This window comes from Rattus norvegicus, chromosome 3, assembly GCF_036323735.1.
Source record: "Rattus norvegicus strain BN/NHsdMcwi chromosome 3, GRCr8, whole genome shotgun sequence".
NCBI classification, from domain to species: domain Eukaryota; kingdom Metazoa; phylum Chordata; class Mammalia; order Rodentia; family Muridae; genus Rattus; species Rattus norvegicus.
The window spans coordinates 53,828,108-53,853,174 of NC_086021.1; the positions used below are offsets into that span (position 1 = coordinate 53,828,108).

At 36.9% G+C, this 25,067-nt stretch overlaps 1 protein-coding gene across 20 annotated transcripts in view; it reads left to right on the forward strand.

Annotated features, from left to right (window-relative positions):
* Mbd5 (methyl-CpG binding domain protein 5) overlaps window positions 1-25,067 on the forward strand; it is a 405,513-nt gene that overhangs the window by 85,650 nt on the left and 294,796 nt on the right. For 17 of the 20 annotated variants that reach the window (XR_005502931.2, XR_005502930.2, XR_010064610.1 and 14 more), the window contains exon 2: window positions 4,070-4,141. The gene's annotated coding sequence lies outside the window, so the exon portion shown is untranslated. Of the gene's footprint in view, window positions 1-4,069; window positions 4,142-4,825; window positions 4,952-25,067 lie in introns of all 20 variants that reach the window. The other 3 variants (XM_063283556.1, XM_063283554.1, XM_063283560.1) reach the window with 1 other exon arrangement.

The window sequence follows — 25,067 nt, forward strand, 5'->3', positions numbered from 1 at the left end:
CCTGAATTTGCTTTTCAAATTGACGTGGTAAGAGAGGAGAGATTGAATAATCTTATAGGAAGCATTTAAGGACTAACCCTAGACTTGGCTCCATTGTTCATTATCTTATTGGCCCCAAATAACCTTTATTTCCACAGCCTACCTGATAGGCAATCTTAGAAATGTATAGGTACTAGGACTGTCTATTTTATTGGACACCAAAACTGTGCCACTGGTCACCACAACCGATTATATAAATGAGAAAAGATTTTCCCAGGATTATCACATGTCATTGTATGACAAGAACACTAAGTACTTACATAGACCTGGAAAAGAAATATTAGTTCAGGTAATGATCTTATGGCAATGTGTTAAGGAAGAGGAAGAAAACTCCCACCTTATCAATTAATATGGATGCATAGCGGTTAGCACCACAGTCACCAACCCGTGAAAAACGGTTTATATGTGAGTCTGATGACATTGAGAAGCCAATTGAATGTTTAAAGTGTGGCAAAGTTTGACTCTTCAGAGAACAATGTAATAAAGCTTGGATTACAGAAAGCGCATTCTGTCTACTGTGAGTAATATGGATTGGAGGACAGGAACGTTGCGAAGCCATTTAAGCAATTTTAACATAAGTCCAAATGTGCAGTGGCCTCACCTCTAAACAATTAAATGATAGAATAGGTAGCCAGGATAGTTAACAGGTACAACATTTGAATTTAGGTGAGTAATAATAAGGGGAGTGGCTATATTGGCAGTGGAGAGTGATCTCAGATCAAGACCTGTCAGCCTTGTTTATGTGTGAACCAAAGAGTTGAGTATTAATATAGAGATGAGAATTTTCAGCAGGGTGCAATGATTTTTGTTTAGCAGGATATATGTCATAAGTTTTGGTTGGTAATTTAGGTTATGTGCCCAGTAGGAAGCGTTGCTTACTAGAAAAAGAGTGCATATTCAGAGTCTTTGGGAAAGCATTTAAGGTTGGGATTCTTAACATTTTCCTTATATTTAAATAAATTAATGAGATTGATGTATAGTGCCTGGCTCCTTGCTGTCTTTTGTTCCTAAGCCCAAGTAATGATCAAGAGTCTAATTCTATTAGATTGTTGTTATGAACAACAATTACCTGAACTAATGAACAGAAGTCCTGGTTAATGTGATTCCTTATTAATTGAAAGGTGGTTCTTTTATGGTTAAGAATTGTTGTCACTGTCCTGGGTTTTTTGTTTTTCCATATGAAAGTGAGAATTGCTCTTTCCATGTCTTTGAAGAATTGAGTTGGAATTTTGATGCGGATTGCACTGAATCTGTTTATTGCTTTTGGTAGGATGGCCATTTTTACTCTGTTAATCCTAGCAATCCATGAACGTGGGAGATCTCTCCATTTTCTGAAGTCTTCAATTTCTTTCTTGAGAGACTTGAAGTTCTTATCATATAGATTTTTCACTTGTTTGGTTAAAGTGACTACAAGGTGTTATTATTTGTGACTATCGTGAAGGATGTTACCCTAATTTCTTTCTCAGCTTGTTTATCATTTGTATAAAGGAAGTCTACTGATTTGTTTGAGTTAATTTTATATCCAGCCACTTGACCGAAGTTGTTTATCAGCTGTAGAAGTTCTCTGGTAAAATTCTTGGGGTCACTTATGTATATTATCATAATATCTGCAAATAGTGATACCCTGACTTTTTGTCAATTTGTATCCTTTTTACCTTGATCTCCTTTTGTTGTCTTATTGCTCTGGCTAGAACTTTGAGTGCTGTATTGAATAGATATGGGAAGAGTGGGCATCTTTGTCTTGTTCCTGAATTTAGTGGGATTGCTTCAAGTATCTCGGGAAAGCAAAACAAAACAAAAACAGTGGTTAACTTCTTCAATGAATTTGTGAAAACGAAGAGAAAGAAAGGTAATCAAGAGAGACTAAGTGGACTAGAAACAGAAAGGGTAACAAACTTAAATCACAAAGCCAGGCCAAGAAAGTAGTATCTGTCCATAGTAAGAGGAGGGAAATAATAAGTGTTGGAGAGTTTAGAGTTGTATTAAGTGTGGTATTCAATAACTATGGAGTGTTACAGAGTCTGAAGGAAGAAGGGCAACTGATAGGATTAAGAGGCAGAACTTGGTCTCAGATGGAGGATATTGATTGACAGGGATATTTCCACTCTTAGTAGAGTTTATATTTCATAATGTTTTATGCAAAACAATCAGGAAAAAACAGTCATGGAGGGGGTTTTGATGATATTGATAGCCAGGTGGTTGAGACAGTTTGAACATAACAAAATCAGAGTAAAAGCAGTGAAAAAAGAGATTAAGATTAGTCTAAAAAGTGGTCACTGAACTTTATAAAATGTACAAAGTTTATATAAAAGATATAACATTGCATATCATTTGTATTTTACATATCCTTTGATAGGAATGATGAAAACTACTAATAAAAATAAATGCTTTTAAGGCTTACTTCTTTCTTCTGAATCATCTTTTTTTCTTTCTTGGATATTTTCTTTACTTCTATTTCAAATGTTATCCCCTTTCCCAATTTACCCTCTGGAATCGCCCTATCCCTTCCTCTCTACCCCTTCCTCTATGAGAGTGTTCCCCCACCCACCTACCCTACTCCCTCCCACCTCCCTGCCCTGGCATTCCCCTACACCGGGGCATTGAGCCTTCACAGGGCCAAGAGCCTCTCCTCTCATTGATGCCTGACAAGGCCATTCTCTGCTACATATGTGTCTGGAGCCATGGGTCCCTCCATGTGTACTCTTTGGTTAGTGGTTTAGTGTCTGGGAGCTCTGGGGGGGGGGGGTCTGGTTCGTTGACATTGTTGTTCCTCCTATGGAGGTTGAAAGAGGTTGAAAACCCCTTCAACTCCTTCTGTTCTTTTTCTAACTCCTACATTGTGGGCCCCATTTTAAGTCCAATGATTAGTTTAGAACATCTGACTCTGTATTTGTCAGGTTCTGGCAGAGCCTCTCAGGAGAAAGCTGTATCAGGCTCCTGTCAGCATGCACTTCTTGGCATCTACAATATTTTCTGGGTTTGATGAGATAGGTTCATCTCTAGATGACCTATTCCTCAGTCTCTGCTCTACACTTTGTCTCTGTTTCTTCCTGTGAATATTTTGTTCCCCTTCTAAGAAGGAATGAAACATCCACTCTTTGATCTTCCAACTTCTTTACCTTCATGTGATCTGTGGATTGTATCTGAGCTTTTGGGCTAATATCCACTTATCAGTGAGTGCATACCATGTGTGTTATTTTGTGATTTGGGTTATCTCACTCTGGATATTTTCTAGTTTTATCCATCTGCGTAAGAATTTCATGTAATCATTGTTTTTAATAACTGAGTAGTATTCCATTGTGTAGATGTACCACATTTTCTGTATCTATTACTCTGTCGAAAGGCATTTGGGTTGTTTCCAGCTTCTGGCTATTATTAATAAGCCTGCTACGAACAAAGCATGTGTGTTTGTTGTATGTTGGAGCATTATTTGGGTATAAGCCCAGGAGTGGTATAGCTGGGTCCTCAGGTAGTACTATATCCAATTTTCTGAGGAACCTCCAGACTGATTTCCAGAGTGGTTGTACCAGCTTGCAATCCCACCAACAATGGAGGAGTGTTCCTCTTTCTCCATATTCTCTCCAGTATCTGTTATCACCTGAATTTTTTATCTTAGCCATTCTGACTGGTATGAGGTGGAGTCTCAGGGTTGTTTTGATTTGCATTTCTCTGATGACTGAGGATGTTGAACATTTCTTTAGGTGCTTCTCAGACATTTGACATTTAACAGTTGAGAATTCTTCTTTTTAGCTCTGTACCCCATGTTTAATAGGGTTATATGATTCTCTGGAGCCTAACTTACTTAGTTCTTTGTATATATTGGATATTAGCCCTCTATCGGATGTAGGATTGGTAAAAACTTTTTCCCAGTCTGTTGATTTCTGTTTTGTCCTGTTATAAAAATATTAAACAGAAATGATGAAAAATACTAATAAAAATTAATGCTTTTAAGGCTTACTGCTTTGTTCTTCTGAATAATCTTTTTTTTTCCTTTTTTTCCTTTTTTTTTTTTTTATGTTCTCTCCTGAAGATAACTTCTCCAAGAACCTGTGTATTGGATTGTAGCTAAATCAAGATGTTTGAAATCAGAAGATCATGATCAGTGAGTAAGATTTCTCACCTTACTACTTTTTGGATGTGACAGTATAAAAAGCACATCTGGGTTGTTTGTATAGTATAGTGACATTGTTTACTTGATTCCAGTGTTTAATAGGGGGAAAAAACTATGAGAATGGTCCAAAAATTTCTAAGTTTAAAAGCTGAGAAGGATTTTTAAAGAAATTACTGGAAGGTAACAGCAAGGAATTTAGGGAGATGGGAGTCTGATAAAAAGTAACCATAGTTTTCTACTCTGTGACAATTTATTTATTGTATTTTATTTAGATGAATTGGATTAGTTACAGTTAATGATGAGAGATCTTCATAACTTAAAGTGTTTGTTCACATTATTTGATCACAGGTAACTCATGTGAATAAATTGTTTGTCATCTTTTAATAACCCTTGAAAAAGGTTTCATGGTGTTTCATTGCAGCGTAAATAACCCTTGGGCATGTTAGTACCAGGATAAATGTGTTCTTGCTGTGACAGAGCTGACCATACAGTTTTGGGAGGATTGTGGAAGCACTTTGGAACTTTGGGCTAGAAAAGCCATTGGGTATTGAGAGCTCAATGAGCTGTTCTGTAGGAGTCTGGAAGATAAAAATGTTGAAAGCAGTAAGGATAGTGGAAACCTGGCTTGTGAGGTTTCTGAGGGACAACAAAGACTCTAATAGGCCTTTTGTGTAGAGAACCTGTGATGTCTGGACAGCTGGACCTGAAGAATAGCCTGTGGTTGAGAAGAGTCCAGAACCACTAAAATGAAGCCTCTGCTTTCCTGGGGCTGCGGCTGGTCAGTTGGGGCTGAAGTGTCAGGTATGACTAAAAAGAGACCAGGAATGTGTGGTGGAATGTTCTGGCAACTGTTTGTTAAGGGTCAACACAAAGAATCTGTCTTCCAGAAGCGACAACGTGGTATCTCATGCTGGTTGCTGAACTTTAGAATGACTGGCTCAGGTAGTACTGGTTTTTAAGGCATAAAGGGGTTTTGAAGAGCAGCTGAGGCTTGGCGGAGCTGGAGTCCCTGAGTAGAATCCTGGAGACTCTTGGTGAGATGCAGGGGAATGGCAGCAGAAGGCCATAGCATTTGCAGTTGGCTGTATTATGAGATGACTGCCAAAGGTGGCAGCAGGTGTGGAGTGCAGCCTAATCTAAGGAGCCTCTCTGAGTGTCCAGAGTCTGAAGGCCGAGCCAAGAAAGTGACCCAAGCCCTTAGGAGGGGCCCAGATCATTAGTGGATGCCAGACATTGCTTATCCAGGTTTAACAGTTGGAACTGGAGTTTGGTTTTGATTTGTCCACATGTGACTGTGACCTGGGTTTTCCCTCTTGAAGATTTTCATTTACTTTTTATTTTTTAGTACCCACAGTGGAGAGCTATTGGATTTTAAGAGACTATACTTTTTTAGCGTTCGAATTTTCAAGTTTGGAACATTTTAAGTTTGTTAATGTTTTACACTAAATTATTATATTGTATTATTGTATTGTCATTATTAATGTATGATCTTGGAGATGAACAAGAAAGGAAAGGTTGTGGCTTAACAATGAGCTATGCGTGTGTCATATTGACAAAGCCTCAGTTGTATTGGCTGATTGTATAAGAACTTGAAACAGGCTAGATTAATCTTGACATGTGGGAACCACAGTTGGGAAATACCTCCATAAGATTGGGCTGGAGACAACCTGTTAAGTAGTTTCTTAATTTGTGATTGATGTGGAAGGGCCAAGCCCATTGTGGATGGGACCATCCCTTGACTGATGGTCCTGAGTTCTACGAGAAGGCAGGCTGCCCAAATCATAGGGAGCAAGCCAGTAGGTAGCATTCCCCCATTACCTCTGCATCAGTTCCTGCCTCCAGGTTCCTGTCCTGTTTGAGTTCCTGACCCGGCTTATCTCAATGATGGGGTACAGTGTGAAAGTATAAGCCAAATGAGTCATATCCTCCTAAACTTGCTTTTGGTCATGGTGCTTCTCCACAGCAACTCTTAACAAGACAGCTGTAAAATTGAAATCATGGGCAAAAGTATTTATTCACATCCAGCAGATGATTCTTTTGGTACAGAACTCAGTTTTTCAGTAGAAGTCACTGTATATATAATGTCTTCACAAAATGAAGTCTTCATGCAGGAGTGTCTAGAAAAATAAAGTTAGGTGGAATACTTGTCCTTTTGATGGCCTAGCTTCTGAAATCACAAAGTATTATCTTTGCCATACTCAATCATAGGCACAAGTTCTTGCCTATATTCAAAGAAATTTGGGTGAAAAGGGTATGGATGAGGGTTATTTGATATTTACAAACGAAATATGAGGTTAGAACTTGATGTCAGAATATATTTTTAGTGTGTTCCAGGCCCAGCAGCCAAAAAAAAATTCATTTTTAGTTACTCAAAGTGGGACACGTGTTTAATCACAGATGCTTGAAAGGCTGAAGCAGGAAGCTCTTCTAAGACCAGGTGACAACATAGCATACTAAGACCAAATTTCTGTAGAATAAATACAGAATAATGAAAAATGTTCACAAATAAAAACAAACCTAGGTCACAGTAAATGCATAACACTCACGGTCATTTTGCCTTTATATTGTTATTCATCTTTTCTAAGGATACGTAGATTTCAGTAACTCCATCCTGATTTCTGATTTCAGTAACTCTATCCTATCTTCCATGTGCCAGAGTAAAGGAAGGCTAAAGGAATAAGAAAAATCATCTTGAGCCCTGTAATTTTACATAACCAAATGTCAGGATTTTATATTCTTCACAAACCTGCTAGGAAAGGGGATAGTATGTAGGTATGTATTTCTGTGTGCTTCTAACTCCATTACATTATGCTGTCTGATTACCTCAGTACAGTTCACATTGCTATGAGCCTAAAAAAATATTGTATTCTCCTAGTAAAAGTATGCACTAAATTTGAGACATCCACTTTTACGCTTCTGATAATTTTTCTTTTGTTTTTTTTTTTTTTTTCAGAATGTCTTCTTAAAAACTTGATTTTTTTTGATGGGTTATAAGGGATCTGTACCAATGTGCACTCAAATATGTTAAACATGTTCTCTGTATGTGTGTGTGTGTGTGTGTGTGTGTGTGTGTGTGTGTGTATGCATATGTCTCATGAATTTAAAGAAACTTTATTTACTCTCTTACCTCATGCAGTGCCTATCCTGCTTTTAAAACAGTGTAAAAAAAATCTGAATTAAATTTTGAAGAAAAGTTTAAAGGTCCAATCAGTTCTTAATGCAAACTTTATTATTGCATTCAGTCTTCCTCCTTCCTCAGAGATATTCTAAATAGTTTGAATTAAATATGTTGTTGTTTTAATTCATTTTGGCCAAATCTGAAAAATCACAGACCTGAAAAAGGCCTCCTTGTGCACTAACTGAAACCTTAAATCCAAACAAAAAGTGTGTGGTCACTCCCATGACCGTCGTGCCACGCTTGGGCCAGTGTATCTGACATGCAGATCACTGCTGGGTAACACTGCTTAATCCTTTTCTCCTTCAGCGTCATGCAGTATGCATTCAGTTCAGGAACACTGGTCAGTAAGGTAAGGCTTCTAGTTAGGCAACAGCTTAACTTGTAAATGTTTTATAAGATGAGGTAAGTGTTGCCTTTTGCATCATTTATCATCAGTTTATGGATAGCAGCTAATCGCTCTGACAATAGCCTGGCATACTCTGTAGTTTCCATGAGATCCCTTTGGCCAGAAACTCAACAAACTAACCCATTTCTGGGACTGGATGTTTTCCTTGGGCCATTAGTTTAGTCTCATTTGGGTATTGTCTTTCCTGTTATTTGGTAAGATAGAGTCCTTTCATATATTTATATGTTTTGGAAAAGTTCTCTAGTAATAGTCTTCCATATTGACTTTCTTTCAATATTGTATTAGTTTTCACTCCCTGTATTCCCTCATTATTTCCCCCCCCCCCATTTAATTCTCCTTGTTTCCGTTTAATCTCCCCCAAAACACTATATACTGTTTTTCCCTCCTTGGGAGATCCCTTCCTTCCATTTAGTCGTTATTAAATATCTAATCACTGTGGCCATTTGGATTGTATCACACATACTGAAAACTTAAAAGTGAATATCCACATTAAAAAATATATACAATACTTGTCTTTTTATTCCGGTTTACCTCACAGGGGATGACTATTTCTAACTATATCCTTTTACTTGCAGAACTCTATAATTCCATTTTTACTAGTTGCTGAGTAATATTCCACTGTGTAAATATACTAATTTTCTTCGTTCATCAGTTGGTGAATATTTAGCTCATTCCAGTTTATAACTATCATGAATAGAGCAGCAAGGAACATGGATAAGCTAATACCTCTGTGTATGGATATTAAGTCATTGAAGTATAAAAAAGGTGGACCCTCTTTTCTAATCGAGTCTGTTAATCTGTACTGAGAGTTTTAATCATCAGTACTGAGAGTTGTTAATGAGCAGTGTTTATTGATTTTTGGTTTTTTGTTGTGGTGGTGTGGTCATTTTTAACCTCTTGAGTGATTTACTGTTTCTGGATTGTTTGTTCTGTGTGTCCTCTTCAGTGGTCAATTGTCTCCTCAGGTGTTTCTTCCTAGTGCCTTCTGTAGAGCTGGATTGCTGTCCAGTAGTTGCTTAGGTTTGGTCTTATAAGTTAACGTTTTTCTTCCTTCATCTTCTGTGATTTATAATTTTACAGTGTATGCTGTCTAGTCTGGCTTCTTTGGTCTCTCAGTTTGCAGGGTACCCACCATCCATCCCTTCCTGGCTTTCAGAGGTTACAGTGAAGAGCCAGGTGTTAAATTCTAGTGGGCCTGCCTTTCTATGATACTTGGTCCTTTCCTTGTGACTTTTCATGTCCTTTCCTTGTGTTTCTAGTACTTTGTTTTTATTTTCCCATCATTTATTATCCTTTCTCTTCTTTATTAACCTCCTTTTTTTCTTTGTTTTGTCACACTGACACCCATTAGCTTCCTCTTTTTATAGTGTGTTACTTAGTGTGTTACTTAAGGACTCTATTTTTAGATGAGCACCCTAGAAATGTCATCATTATATTGTACAAATATGTGCAGACTTGTATGACCTAGCCAAGCAAAACAACACCCTTAAACCAAAACCTTTCTTAATTTTTATATTGTTATTTAAAATTGTTTTATAAACTTAAGGTTGGTTTTATTTATATATTTACCATGTTTTTTTCTTATCAGATGTCTAATATTTCAGATCTGTTATTTTCCACATGGCTAAAAGTATATCAGTAATTAGAGTAATAGATTCTCTTAATCTTTATTTCTAAATCTTGTTTTACCTTTTTTTCTAGTAAACTTTTCTGGTATAGAATTATGGAATACGTGAATCTCTTTAATATGCTTAATTTCATTTTCTATTTTTCAAGAATTCAGTTATTATTCTTAGTTATTTACTCATTAATCTTAAGTGCATTTACATTTAACTCTTAAATGTACTTTTATTTTTTGTGTGAATTTACTTAGTAAGTGCACTTTCTGTACATCATTTCCACTCCTTCCTCTCCTCCTTACACTTCTCAATTTCTCCAATAATTGTTTTTAATTTCGTATGTGTATATCACACACACACATACACACACACAAACACACACACACACAAATGCATGTTTAACACTGAAAAGTCAGTATCCAGCAACTGTGTGAAGAAAACTGATTGCTTTTCTTCCTTCAGTATCCCTTATCAGTATCAGCATCAGTATCAGTATCAATATCAGCTATACTGATAGCTATTCATCCAGTAGCAGGAAGTTGTCTTCTGTCAGTGTTGACAGGACCACTGGTATGGCTTTCTTCAGGTAATCATGTTCAGAATTCGTGGGTTCGGCATCCCCATTGTATTCAGAAGACACTGTCTTTCAGCACTGATCTTTGTCCTCAGTATCATAGAATCTTTGTCCCAGGTTCCACAATGTTCTGAGCCTTACCTGTGAGTGCTAGGTCATACATGTCCTATTGAGCCTGAGCAACTCACGGTTTCTGAATTGTGACCAGCTGTGGATCTCTACCTCTGACAGCCTCAAAAGGAAGCTTTGGTGCATAGAGCGGCACTTACCTATAGCCATAAGAACTGAGTGTTTGGAAGATACTTGTGAGTTATTTTAACTTCTCAAAATGATAGTAGTGGCTTCTCCTGTGGGAACTGGGAACATACCAGCCACGACTTCTTGATTAGGTTTATAGTATCTATTGCATGGGCCTTAGGTCCAATTAGACAGCTGTTGGTTACTTCCAAGCTGTAGGTACAACCATTGAGTCACTGGAAATACAAAGCTAGGTCTGTCGTTGTCATAGTTTATAGATCAGGTTCTAATGAGGTATCCCCAAAGTCTCTGCGTGTGAGTACTTGGTCTCTGACTGGTGGAGATATTTAGATAGGTTTAGGAGACTTGACATTGCTAGAAGGTGTGTGTCACTTGGAAGATTTGATGTTTCAGAAGCCTTAGGACATTCCATTTGTTTCTGCTTCCTTTTTATGCCTAAGATATGAGTTCTTACCTTGCTCGTCTTCATACAGGCTGGCTGCCAAGCTTCCCTACCATGATGGTGATGAGCTCTCACTCTCGGGAAACATAAACCCAGATAAAAGTGTCTTCTTATTAGTTACATGTGTCTAATCACAGCTACAGGGAAGGAACTAATACAACAGACTTTACAGATGGGTAAGAGTATTACTGTCTGTTCTCCCTTGGTGGCATATATAGGTGGCATCTGACACTGAGACCAACTCCTCGTGTAGGAAGTTGTAGGGCAGTACCTGCTTGACTTCTTCTACCCTGTTACCAAATTGTGTTGTCTTCAACAATTGCCTTTAACAATTCTACCAAGCAGGCAAGAACCTATATTTTTCAGGGCTCATTTAAACCTTCTGACCAACAACTTGCTTATAGCTGTTTTGATGTTGTTGTTGTTGTTGTTGTTGTTGGTGGTGGTGGTGGTGGTGGTGGTGGTGGTGGTGGTGGTGGTGGTGGTGGTATCATTGTTGTCATCATTGTATGGGAAAGATTAGGAGATGTGGTTTTCTTGGAGAAGGTAAGTCACTACGGGCAGGCTTTGAGGTTCCAAAAGCCCATACCCTTCCCGGTTAGCTCTCTTTCTCTCTGCCCCCTACTTGCAGGTCAGTATGTAAGCTATCAGCTACTGCTCCAGCGCTATGTCTCCCTGCTTGCTGCCATGCTCCCTTACCATGGTGAGGATAACCTGCAGAAACTGTAAGCCCTAATAAACTCTTTGTATCTAGTTGCCTTGGTCATGGTGTCTTATCACAGCATTAGAAAAGTAACTAAGACAGCAAGGTTACATTGACACCTAAAGGTTCATTTTTTGAATTTATACATAATAGAGAATGTGACATATGTTCTTTTTGGCTATAGGTAATTTCATACAGTATTTTCCCTGATTCTATTTGTTTCCAAAGAAATGTATTATCTCATTTTCTTCAAAGCTAAATACAATCCTTTTATATTTTTATGCTTTATTTTCATTATTGGCGAACATCTAATAAGCTTACCTTCATTAAATATTGTGAGTAGAACAGAAGTAAACATGAGCAAGCAAGTATCTCAGTAGGAGGATATCACGTCTTTGGACTTCTGCCAAAGATGGCATAGCTCTGTCATGTGGCTCTCTGTCTAGCTTTTGGAAGAACCTCCACACTGATTTCCATAGTGACCACACACACCAGTCTGTGCTGCTCCACCATCAGTGAACAGTAATGTTCATTACTTTTAAGACCTTGTCTTTACTTTCATTCTCTGTAGTTTTATTATAGGAACATAAAATAGTCTTTTCATTTATTGTGCTGTGGGACTCATTGAGATTTAATGATTGAATTCAAGGATTTTTTTTTTTTTAAGGATATAAAGATGTTGCCATTGTTGTCTGCTTCCTTCACATCCTCCTTGAATTCTCATTCAGTCATATGCAAGGTCTCTTCATATTGTTTTACATGCTTTTTATTAGTTCAAAAGACTTGTGTGGTGTAGTCTATTATGTGCCCTTGTGATTCCCTTACTGACTTCTCAGCTGCACTCTAGTAGCTAGCTTCTCACGCTATTCACTAGATTTGTTCATTTGCTTTAAGGTTTATCCTCTGTGATTTTTAGGATGGTGGTTTTCATGTTAGAGGTTATGTTTTTTTAGGCTATTAGGCCTACTGTTGGAACATATTAGTCATCTTATGTGTATAGAGTATAAATCACTAATATTAACATCTCATGCATAGACTTGTCACAATTTTATTAAACATATAGTGATCTATATTTTATAAAAATTGATTTTATACTGGCCTATGCATCTTTCTTTGAACTGATATTTGAAAATATTTCGATATTTGTAATTAAAATGGAATTTTGAAGAGAATGTATTTTTTTAAATTGCCCTAGAACATACAGTATTATAAAATTCTGTAGGTCCACTCTGAATACTTAGTCTAAAACTTTATGACCTGAAGAAGCAGGGGATATTCAGATTGGAGATTTCAGTGAGAAAAATTGGGATTATAACTTTTTTTTTTTTCCGGAGCTGAGGACTGAACCCAGGGCCTTGCACTTGCTAGGCAAGCGCTCTACCACTGAGCTAAATCCCCAACCCGGGATTATAGCTTTTTAAGGAGCTGTTTTCTGTTTGTTTGTTTGTTTCCTCTACAAGCCTAAAGTCTTACAAGCAGTTTCCCCGTATTTCCTATAGAGAAAGAGCCAGGACAGGAGAGGGAAAGCCACTGAGCACGGTGTTTGTCCATAGACACCTAATGTTACACGTTACCTTCTGACTCGGGTACTTTTGAGCAGATTACTTGATTGATCAATTGACTCTGACAATAGTGCTACTTAAAGCTTGCTTGTCATGATAATTAATATCTCTGAAGCATTTAGAATACAATAAACTGTATGTGTTGGGTGTTCTCAGTGTCACATTTATGTGGTCATGCTTATTACATTGAGTGGGTAATAGTTTCTGGGTTCAGCACTGTAGATGATCTCCTTTTAGATAACTCAGTTCTCAAGATTGACTGACCTAACAGATATTTCACATTGTTTAAAATTTAAAAAGGTTTAAAGTTTTTGACCTAGCATCAAGTATTTCAGCCTTTATTAATTTCATATTTATTATTCTAACCTTTCTTGGTGGTTGATGAGTAAATTTACTGAGAATTATTTTCATGTTTATCTAGTATTTTAGTAATTCTTTAGTAGTACTCATTTTATAAGAAATATAAATACATTTTTCCTTCTCAATTGAAACTGAAATTTTGACAGAATAGGTAGACTAAAACCCAAGTAGATGTGTCCTAAAGATATGTTATGGGTAAACATATTACATTTAATTGTAATGCTAATTCAGTGTTCTAGAAAATGTTAATTTAACCTGTATTTTCTCCTTTTCTTTAAAGATTTATTGGCATTTTTGCCCTTGTGTTAAATATGTTCCCATTTAATATTTTTAAGAAATATAAGAGAAAACAAGAACCACAACTCAAAGTTTCACAGGTTAAATCCAAAGGAGGAAAAGAACCCAAGACAAGACACAAATATCAGAGCCTCACTTGTTCACACACTCAGGAATCACATACTGAAAGCTATAATATATACACAGAAGACCTGGTGCAGACCAGCGTAGGCCCTGTGCTACCTGGTTCAGTCTCCATGAGTTCATAGGAGCTTTGCTGTCTTCTCCTGATGTCTCCTCTGGCTCCCACGCTCCTTCCACCTTGTCTTCCTCAAGGGTCCTTTAGTTCTGAGGGGGGAAAGAATTGATGAAGACATCTCATTTAGAGCAACTGTGCCTTGTTCCAAGGTCAGTCAGATGGTCTGCCCCACCCCCAGCTTTCTCTCCCTCCGAGAGAGAGAGAGAGAGAGAGAGAGAGAGAGAGAGAGAGAGAGAGAGAGTGAGTGTGAGTGTGTGTGTAAGTAAAATGTCTGGCTGTGGGTCTCTGTATTTGTTTCTCATCTGCTGCAGGGGTAATTCTCCAGAGTATGGTTGAATAAGGCACTGATCCATGAGTAAAGCAGAATATCATTAGGTTTCATTTTTATTGTTAACTTAATAGAAAAAGACCAATAGTTCAGTAATTTGGGGGTTTATCCTAGCTCTCTGGTCTATCTAGTCTTTGGTTTTTGGTTGTTTGGGCAGTGTTGGGTGTGGGTTCTGTCTCATGAGTGTAGCCTTATGTCAAATGACTTTGATGTGGGTTACTGCCACAAGCTTCATGCCACCATTGCTCTAGGATATTCTGTAGGCAGCAAAGATTGTAGATAAAAAAGTATATGGGTAGGTGGGTGTTTATGCTTCTCTGTTGATAGTCTGCATAATACCTTTCCTATACAAAAAGCACTAGAACATAGGGGTAAAGGTTCTTATAGGCACCAGCTGTACCTCTCCATAATCAGTGAATTATATGTGCGTTGTCTTCAACAGTGGGTGCTTCCTGTCAGTTTGTAGACAGCAACCTATTGTCTTGCCAACAGCCTAAGTTTTATGGGGCTTTGCATAGGACCCCTTTGGCCAACAACTCAGTTGATTATAACCCAATCTTGGTACTGGAAGCTTCATTTGGTAACAAGAGATGGTCAAATGGTGCTCCATTTCCCTCATTGTTTGGAAACTTCATCGGGATTGCTTTCATATATTTTAGGAAGTTTCTACTACACTAGTTTCCTTGCTCCTCCCCGCCCCCCACAATTCTACTGGCCTCTTCCCACATTCCTTTCGTCAACCCCATGTTTAATTTGCATTTCCCTGATGGCTAAGGGTGCTAAACATGTCTTCATATGTTTTCTGGGCCATTTGAGTTTTCTCATATTAAGAATTCTGTTTAGATCTGTACCCTATTATTTTATTGAATTATTTGGGGCTTCTTATATTTTTATATATTTCATTATTTTATAAATTATATTTTTATATATTTCATTTATTTTATAAATTATATATATATTTATATACTTTATATATTTTATTTAATATATATAAATTTATATATATTTTATATATTTTAGTCCTCTCAGATGTGGAATTGGTTTTAAAAAAAAAAATCCCATTTTGTAGGCTTTTGCTTTGTCCAAATGACAGCATCCCTTTCAAAAAAAAAGTGTTTCATTTTCATGAGGTCCCATTTGTGAATTGTTGATCTTAGTGCCTGTGCTAATGGTGTTCTGTTCAGAAAGTCTCCTCCTGTGGCAGTGAGTTCAAGGTTATTCCCCACCTTCTATCATGTTCAGTTTATCTGGTTTTATATTAAGATCTTTAATCTATTTGGAATTGGGTTTTGTTCAGGGTGCAGAAATGTGGATTTATTTACATTCTTCTATATGCAGATGTCCACTTTGACAAACACAGTTTGTTGAAAATGCTGTAATTTTTCCAGTGACTGTTTCTGGCTTTTTATAAAAATTCAGATGTCCAAAGGTATGTAGGTTTATGTCTGGGTCTACAGTTTAATTTCAGTGATCACCATTTTTCTTTTTATGCCAGTACCATGGTGGTTTTATTACTGTAGTTTTGCAATACAACTTGCAGTGAGGGGTGAGACCCCCAGCAGGTCTTCACTCTTCAGAGTTACTTTAGCTGTCCTGGGTTTTTTGTTTCCTTATAAAGCTGAGAAGTGGTTGTCCTTTGAGGTCTGTGAAGAGTTGTGTTGGAATTTTGTGGGGATTGCCTTGCCCCTTTAGATTGCTTTTGGTAGGAGCCGATTTTACTACAACAATCCTACTGATCTATTCACATGGAGTGTTTTTACTTCTAATATTTTCTTTGGCTTTTTTCTTCAGAAACTTTTAATTTTTATTGAACAAGTCTTTCACTTGTTTCTCAGACTTACATCCAGATATTTTATTCTATTTGACGCCATTGTGAAAGGTGTATTATTTCTCTGATTTCTTTCTCAGTCTCTGTCATTTGCATACATGAAGGCTACAATTTTTTAAAAAATAAAACAATACTGTTTTATTTTATATGTTAGAACATATGTATCATATGTTTTGTTACTTTCAATTTTTACAATCTAGTCATTGCCCACCTCCTAGTCCAACCTCTCACAGATCCTCATCCCATTGCTCCTCCTGTCTCCAAGAGATGCCCCCATACCACCAGGCTTCCCCACTCCCTGGGGCGTCAAGCCTCAGGGTTGTGTATCTTCTGTCACTGAGGCCAGACCCAGCAGTCCTCAGCTGTATGTGTGTCAGAGGCCTCGGACCAGCTGGTGCATGCTGCCTGGTTGCTGGCTCAGTGTCTGAGAGATCTCAGGGGTCCAGGGTAGTTGAGTCTGCTGGTCTTAGGGGTCAGAGGGCTACTGATATTTTTGAGTTGATTTTTATATCCAACTATGTTGCTGAAAGTGTTAATAAACTATAAAAATTTCTGTTTTGTCAAAGACTTTTTCTACGTCAAATGAAATGATCTTGCGATTTTTTTTCTTTAAGTTTATATAATGGAATTTTTAGGGTTACTTTTATATACTGTCATATCATCTGCAGATAACAATTCTTTTACTTCTTCCTTTTTAATTTGTATGCATCTGATTTCTTTCAGTTGTCTTAACTTTTAGCAAAGACTTCAAGTAGAAAATTGAAAAGTATGGAGAAAGTAAACTGACTTTAATGGAATTGCATTGGATTTCTCTCTAGTTAAGTTGATGTTCGCTATGAGCTTGCTGTCCACTGTGGCCTTTATTATGTTTAGGTATGTTGCTTGCATCACTGATCTGTATACGGCTATTATCATGAAGGGATACTGGATTTTGTCAAAGGCCTTTTCTGCATCAAATGAAATGATCTTATGATTTTGTTTGTTTATATACTGAATTACGTTTCTTGATGTTCATATATTGAACTCTCCCTGCCTCTCTGGAATAAAATCTGGGTGATCACCATAGATGATCTTTTTGATGTGATCTTGGGTTTGGTGTGTAAGTATTTTATTAAGTATTTTTTCATCTATGTTCATGTGGAAAATTGGTCTGTAATTTTCTTTATTGGATCTTTAAGTATTTTGATATCAGTATTACTGTGGCCTCATAAAATGAATTGGGCTATATTCCCTCTGTTTCTATTTTATGGGATAATTTGTGGAGTATTAATTCTTCCTTGAAAGTCTAGTAGAATTATGTGCTATAACCATCTGGCCCTTTGAGGGTGGGGGATTGTTTGTTTTCAGTTTGAATGTGTGTGCTGTCTTGGTATTGGTTTTTATTGTTGTTGTTGGGGAGACTTCTAATGACTGCTTCTATTTTACTCTAGGTGATGACAATGCTTAAATTGTTTATCTGATCTTGATTTAACTTTTAAGTGAGAAAATTATTTCTTTTATATTTTCTAATTTAGTTGAGTATAGACTTTTAAAGTATGCCTTTAGGATTCTTTAAATTTTCTTGGTGGCTTTTGTTATGACCCCTTTTTATTTCTACCTTTGTTAGTTTAAATATTCTCTATTCACTTTTTAGTTAATTTGGATGAGAACTTGTCTACATTTTTTTATGTTCTCAAAGAACCAATACTTTATTAATTCCTTGCATTGTTCTTTTTATTTCTGTTTTATTCATTTCAGTCTTAAGTTGATTATTTCTTACAGTCTAACTCCTTTTAGGTGTGATTTCCTCTAGAGCTTTCAGGTATGCTGTTACATTACTGATATGAGATCTCTTGATTGTTTCTCTTTTGTTTTCTTGCTTTTCTTGTTTTGTTTTGTTTTGTTTGTTTTGTTTTGTTTATATAGGCACTTAGTGCTATGAACTTGCTTTGAACTGCCTTCATTGTGTCCCATATGTTTAGGTAGGTTGTGTATTCATTTTTAACCAGTTTTAGAACATCTTTAATTTCTTTTGTCAACTATTTTCTCATTGAGTAGAGTGGGTCAATATGTGATTTAACCTGTAGTAGTATTTTTGTTTTTTTGTTTTTTTGTTTTTTTTTTTGCTTGTTTTACAAACTTGGGTGCCCTTGTGTTTGGGACATAGATGTTAAGAATTGAGATGTCATTTTGATGAATTTTTCCTTTGAGTATATAATGTACTTCCTTTTCTGATTAGTTTTGGTTTGAAGTCTACTCAGTTAGGCATTAAAATGACTACTTAGTTTCTTGGGTCTATTTACTTGGAATATCTTCTTTCAACCCTTTGATTTGAGGCAATGCCTTTCCTTGATATTGAAATGTTTCTTTGTTGCAACAGAAGGACGGGTCCTGTTTTCACATCCATTCTGTTAGTCTGTGTCTTTTTATTAGGGAATCCAGACCATTAACATTGAGAGATACCAGTTACCAAAGGTAGTTGATTGCTGTTATTTTAGTGGTGCTGATGGTAGTGTTTTATGTTCATGTTTCCCTTCCTTTAATTTTGCTAATCTGAGATTATTTATTTCCTGTGATTCCATGGCTGTAGTTAACCTTTTATGTTATTTTTTTTTCTTCTATCACAGTGTTTTTCATTCCTTGGGGGAAAGGGGTCAAATGAACCTTTCACAGGAATCAGCTAAAATCATCCTGTATCTCAGATATTTACAACATGATTCGTAACAGTAGTAAAATTAGTTATGAAGTAGCAACAAGAGTAATTTTCTGGGTCATTACAACACAGGCAAGTGTGTTGAAGAGCCAGAGCTTTAAGAAGATGGAGAACCACTGTTCCAGCACCTTCAGTAGAGCAGGATTTGTACACAGAAATTGCTTAACTTAGGTTTTTATTGTGGGATGCCTTATTTTCTCCATCCATAGCGATTGAAAGTTTTGTTGGATAGAATAGCGTAAGCTAGGATATGTGGTCTCTTGCAGTTTACAATGTATGTGTCCATCCCTTTCTGGCTTTTGGTGTCAAAAAAAAAAGTCAGGTATATTTCCAATACATCTGCCTTTATATGTTATTTGGCCTTTTTCCTTTGCAGCTTTTAATATTCTTTTGTTGTTGTTGTTGTTGTTGTTGTTGTTGTGTATGTTTAGTGTTTTGATTATTATGTGGTGAAGGGACTTTGTTTTCTGGTCCAATCTATTTGGTGTTCTCAGTGCTTCATGTACCTTTGTAGGCATCTCCTATTTTAGGTTTGAAGTTTTTCATTTATGATTTTGTTAAAAATATTTTCTGGACCTTTGAGCTGGACTTCTTCTATTCCTATTATTTTAGGTTTAGTCTTCTCATTTGTCCCAGATTTCCCGGATTTTATCAGCAGATTTTTAGATCTAACATTTCTTTGACTGGCGTATCCATTTTGCTTCTTCACTGTTTGTTTTGTAGTAGTGTCTTCAATGCCTGAGATTCCTATGTCCATCTCTTGTCTCTAACATTTCTTTGACTGGCGTATCCATTTTGCTTCTTCACTGTTTGTTTTGTAGTAGTGTCTTCAATGCCTGAGATTCCTATGTCCATCTTCATTGTCTCTTCATGATGCTTGTCTCTGTAGTTTCTACTGGAATTTTTAAAAATTTTCCTTCTGGGGAAACCTCAGTTTACACTTTAATTTACTTCCACCTTCCAGTCTTGAAGAGTTTTATTCATTTCCTTGCACTGTTTTCCTGGATTTCTTTTTGTATTAATTCATTTCCTCAAAACTTTTGCTGTGTTTTCCTGATTTTCTTTAAGGAATGTATTTGTCTTTTAGACCCTCTTATTATACCATACAGCTTGTTTGAAGAATTTTGGGGCAGAGAAAAGGGGGTGAGCTGTTTTGCAATATTTAGGGCCTGCTGAGGTAGGGTTGGGGCTCCAGTGGAGACATACTGTCCTGGCTGTTACTGTGTTTTCAACTGACATCTAGGCATCTGTTTTCCTGGACGACTCAGCTAGTGTTTACCATGTATTTTTACCAGTTGTTTAAATATTTGTTTCACTAGCAGTTACCTATCATGGATAACATTCCAATTAACGTTTGAAAGTGATGATTCTCCAGCAAATTCTAAAAGCTGTAATTTATGCATCACAATACCATAATGAAACCCAAAAGATACACATTTGAGAAATCAAATACCAGATACAGAGTTTTAGTCAGCATTTACAAATAGTTCCTAAAAGGGAATAGTAACCCTCACCAACAGTTGGGAAGGTTTTAAATAATTAGATTTAAAACAAGGGATCTGTGTGTGTGTGTGTGTGTGTGTGTGTGTGTGTATGCGCGCACGCGCATGCGCGCACACTTGCATGTACACTTCTATATGCACATGTATATGTGTGTCACAGAGGCAGGAAAGGGTATTGGGTTTCCTGAAGTGGAATTTTAAGTGGTACAAGCTAGTGAACAAGCTCTGGTGCTCTGAATTGTCGAGTCACCTTTTCAACTCCTCTATAGACGTTTTAGAACGGCAAAGAAGCACAGTCAACATTGGTAGGGAAATGCCAATTAAAACTATAACATAATTCATATTCACAAAAGTCTTTACAATTAGAAGATAATAACTGTTCGTGAAGATGTAGAGGAAATGGAATCCTGAAATGTAAGTGTTGGAAATAGAGCTTCTTCTCAAAATTTCTAAACTTATTAGATATAATGTTACTTAATAATTCTACTGCTGCTGAGTAGTTATAGAAATCAAGACAACTTTTCACAAAAAGAACTTAGTATTTATAGAATCATTATTTGTTGATGATGACAGTGACAATAATGATGACTATGACAATGGCAAAAGGTGCAAAAATTGGAATATTGTCAGTGAAGTAATGAAGTGAAAACACATGTTCCAACACAGATTAACCTCCAGAAGCTAAACGAAAGGACGCACACCCAAAAGACCACATATTAGACCATTCTGTTTTTAAATAGGTTTTTTTTATATGTACAGGGTTTTGACTGCACATGTGTCTGTGCATCACATGTGTACATTGTCCATGGATGTCAGGAGCAGGTGTTAGATCCTGATTAACTGCAGTTACAAATGGTTTTGAGCCCCAATGTGGGTGCTAGGAACTGAACTGGGTTCCTCTGGAAAAGCAATAGAAAGTGCTGTAAACTGTTAAGCAATATCTGAAGCCTTGATATTACACAATTCTTTACTTTTTTTCTTTTTTTTTATTGGATATTTTTATTCACATTTCAAATGTTATTTCCTTTACCAGTTTCCTGTCCATAAGCCTCTTACCCCTGCCCCTCCCCCTTCTTCTATAAGGGTGTTCCCCCTCCCCAAACACCCCTCTTTCCCTGCTCCGCACCCTGACATTCTCCTGCACTGGGGTCCAGCCTTGGCAGGACCAAGGGCTTCTCCTCCCATTAGTGCCCAACAAGGCCATCCTCTGCTACATATATACCTGGAGCCATGGATCTCTCCATGTATATTATTTGGGTAGTGGTTTAGTCCGTGAAAGTTCTGGTTGGTTGGCATTGTTGTTCTTATGGGGCTGCAAGCCCCTTTGGGTCCTTCAATCTTAGAGAAAAGAAACTCCTCCAATGGGGATCCCATTTTCAGTTAAGTTCTTTGCCGCTAGCATTCACCTCTATATTTGACATGCTCTGACTGTTCCTCTCAAGAGATGGCTGTATCAGGCTCTATCAGCATGCACTTCTTGACTTCATCACTATTGTCTACTTTTGGTGGCTGTATATATATGAACTGGATCCCCAGGTTGGGCAGGCTCTGAATGACCGTTCCTTTAGTCTCTGCTCCAAATTTGCCTCCATACCTCCTCCTATGACTATTTTTGTTCCCCCTTTTAAGAAGGACTGAAGCATCTATACTTTGGTCGTCCTTCTTCTTGAGCTTAATGTGGTCTGTGGATTATATCTTGGGTAATCCAAGCTTTGGGGATAATATCCACTTATCAGTGAGTCCTATCCACATAGGTAAATATTTATGCAAAAACGATGTCTTAAGTAATTGAATAGTTGAGAACAGGTTGACTCATGGAATTGATTGGTTGGTAATGGTTGCCAATTATTATTAAAGATTAATTTTTATTGGATGTGTACGTATGTGCCTGTAAATACACACACACACACACACACACACACACACACACACACACACACCATATATGTGCACATGTTCACAAAGGCCCGAAGGAGGGAATCAAGTCCCCTGGTTCAACAGGTAGGGGGTAGGAATTGTGAACCATTGATGTGGATACTGGAAACCATACTTATATTCTCTTCAAGAGCACCAAGTACCCTTGGGCACTGAGCCATCTTTTCTGCCCCTTGACAGAATTTTTTTGTTTTTTTTTTGTTTTGTTTTTTTAATTATTGAATTGTAAACTTTGAATTGGGTAAGGCTACACTTGAATAAAGGTTTGAAAAATAATTTAAGCTTCATCTTAATTAACATATAGAAGATACTGAGTGTTGCTTTATGGGTAAAATTTGTCCAGAATGGTCAGCACAGTTTTGTGTGCTAAAAAATACCTAAAACTCTTATGGAGCTTCAGTATACTGTGGAACTTAATTTTTAATTCAGTTTGATTTTTATCTGAAGCCCTGGGAAGATTGCTAAAATTCTCTTTGCCTCATGTTCAAAACAGGCATAAAAATAATGTTATCATGCTCCTTTGAGAATAAAATGGAACCTTTTCACTATTCATAGCAGAATAGGGTACACTGAACTCACCAACAATCCTCCGAAAGAGAAGAAGTAACAAATGGTTTCTCTATACACATAATGAGTCAAACTGGACGTTAACTACGTGTCTATTTTATCTCACTTTTAGATAGAATCCTACTACATAGTCCAAGTTGAGCTTGAACTCAATATCTTCATGCCTTTGCTTTCTGAGTGATGAGTTTACAGGTATGTGTCATCCATGCTAACAGTTAAAGAGCTTAAGGGTTAGTAATGAATGCCAAAAAAAATCACCAGTTCAAGTGTGAGGTTGGGTGCTTAAAAACAAGAATGATATTCATAAGGCAAAATTCCCAGTGGATAAAGTACAATTTACTGGCTATATTCTGTAAGTTAAATGGAAAGAGTTGTAGGGAATTGACTGATTATGAAAGTAAAAAAGAAGCCTAGATCATAAGCCTATCTGAACTCCAATGGTGAGTCCAAAGGTAAGCAAGCTTTCAACTGTAGCAACTCCCAAAGCAACCATATAGCAGTGAGAGTAGGGCAGCTTCTACTTGCTAAAGTAGTGTGGTCTAATAGAACATCAGGTAGATCTCGCTCCTTAAACATTAAACAGATGACTGAGGTTGAGAGATGGTGGCGGAAGCTGGGTGGGCTTCCTAGGATTTCGGAACCTAGATTGAAAGATTTTTTTTTCTTCTTCCATGTTCAGCAATAGAGACTGACAAGCCATAAATAGACTATAATGAGAAACAAATTTAAGTGAATGACAAAGTACGCAATGATAACAGACATTGAAAACTGCACATTTTTAAAACTAGAAGTAGCACTTAAAACTATTTTTATGAAGTACTAAAAACCATGAATTACAAAGAAGTTCATGTCATCATTCTTCATACTTATTGTGTACCGTGTTGAAGCTCTCTGACAATGTTCACTTTGCAACAAGTCAAAAACATTTAGTTCAAAATTTGTTATATCATTTTAGGAAGTTATTTTTAGAAAAGTTAGTGAATAGTATGCTTACTGTTTTGGTACAATTCTCCTAAAATGAAGAACAGTTGGGCAGTGGTGGCACATGCCATTAGTCTCAGCACCTGAGAGACAGAGGCAGGCAGATCTGTGGACAGCCATGGTGAAACCCTATCGGGGAGGAGGAATGGGATGGGGAACTGTGGAACGGGGGACTGGAATGTAATAAATAAAATAATTTTTTGAAAAAAGAAAGACAACTCCACTGATGTAAGCATATACAGTTGGAGTGATAAATGATAAGGTAACTGTAGGCAGCTGTTAAAGGAAAAGAAAGGAAGAAGTCTCAGCAGCAGGATTGGGGTAGGTAGAAAAATACAATTTGGGGGAAGTGTTAGCTTAGCTTTGTTTGTTTATATTTTGCTGTTTTCTACAAATGAGTTCGGTTTTTAGAAACTGTTCCTCTTAAAAGACTTTTTATTTTTATAAGCCTTAAAACTTTGGTAAACACATCTCCTGGCTTTTCTCCATAGTTACCTGTTGCTACTCTAGTTGGTGACATGGACCTGGGAGAGCTGGGCCTTAAAATGAATTGGGCTAAATTCTCATGCAATAGCCAGCTTTATTCAGACATTAGACAACTTATACTCTGCTTAAGAAGAATCCCTTTAGTAAACTGTATAGTCACGAGGACAGGACACTGGCAAAAACCGAATAATCTCAAGTGAACTCACTGATACACACTACATCAAGGAGGGCACAAAAGCATGTTCCAAGAATAATTTTGTACTTACAGTGTTGAGGTCCCAGAATTCTTGTTCTGTTCTCTTGGCATTTCCTCACAAGCAATGCTAATTCCCCTACACAGCTTCATTCAATAGATGGTGTCCTCACAACTTCCCAGATTTTTCTACTTAGAGAACACCAGTGAGCAGCAAAAAAAAGCAATGTGCTTGCTTTCAGGGTCCAGATTAATTATGTTTATCAGTTATAAAACTACTTTTCTCTAGGCTGTTTTATCAGGCCTAATCAGTCACATTGCATCCTGAAAATTACCTCGATTATAAATTGAAGGAATAAAAATATTATGATTGTCTTACTGCTTGATTTAGACATAAATGTGAAAAGGTTTAAAATGAAATTATTTAGAGTCACTACGAGAGCTTCAGTGTTAACATGTCAGATTCCTTACATTATAGAAGAACACATGTGTTGTTTGAATACCCTGACTTAACCTCATTTTTAATAGGTACTAAAATTTTGTACAAGCATCTGTTTGAATATTACTTCTAAGTCAGAAGTAAAATGGAATAAAGATGCAGAACATCGGAAATGTTACGTCGAAGCTCTTTCTTGTATCAAATCTCCCTATTCCTTTCTTCAAATCCTCACTAATTTTTGACTTTTAATATATTTTTCTAATTGCTCAATGCAAAAATTGTATGTGAATAAAGATACTTTGGCAGGAAGAAAACATCCTGTATTAAAA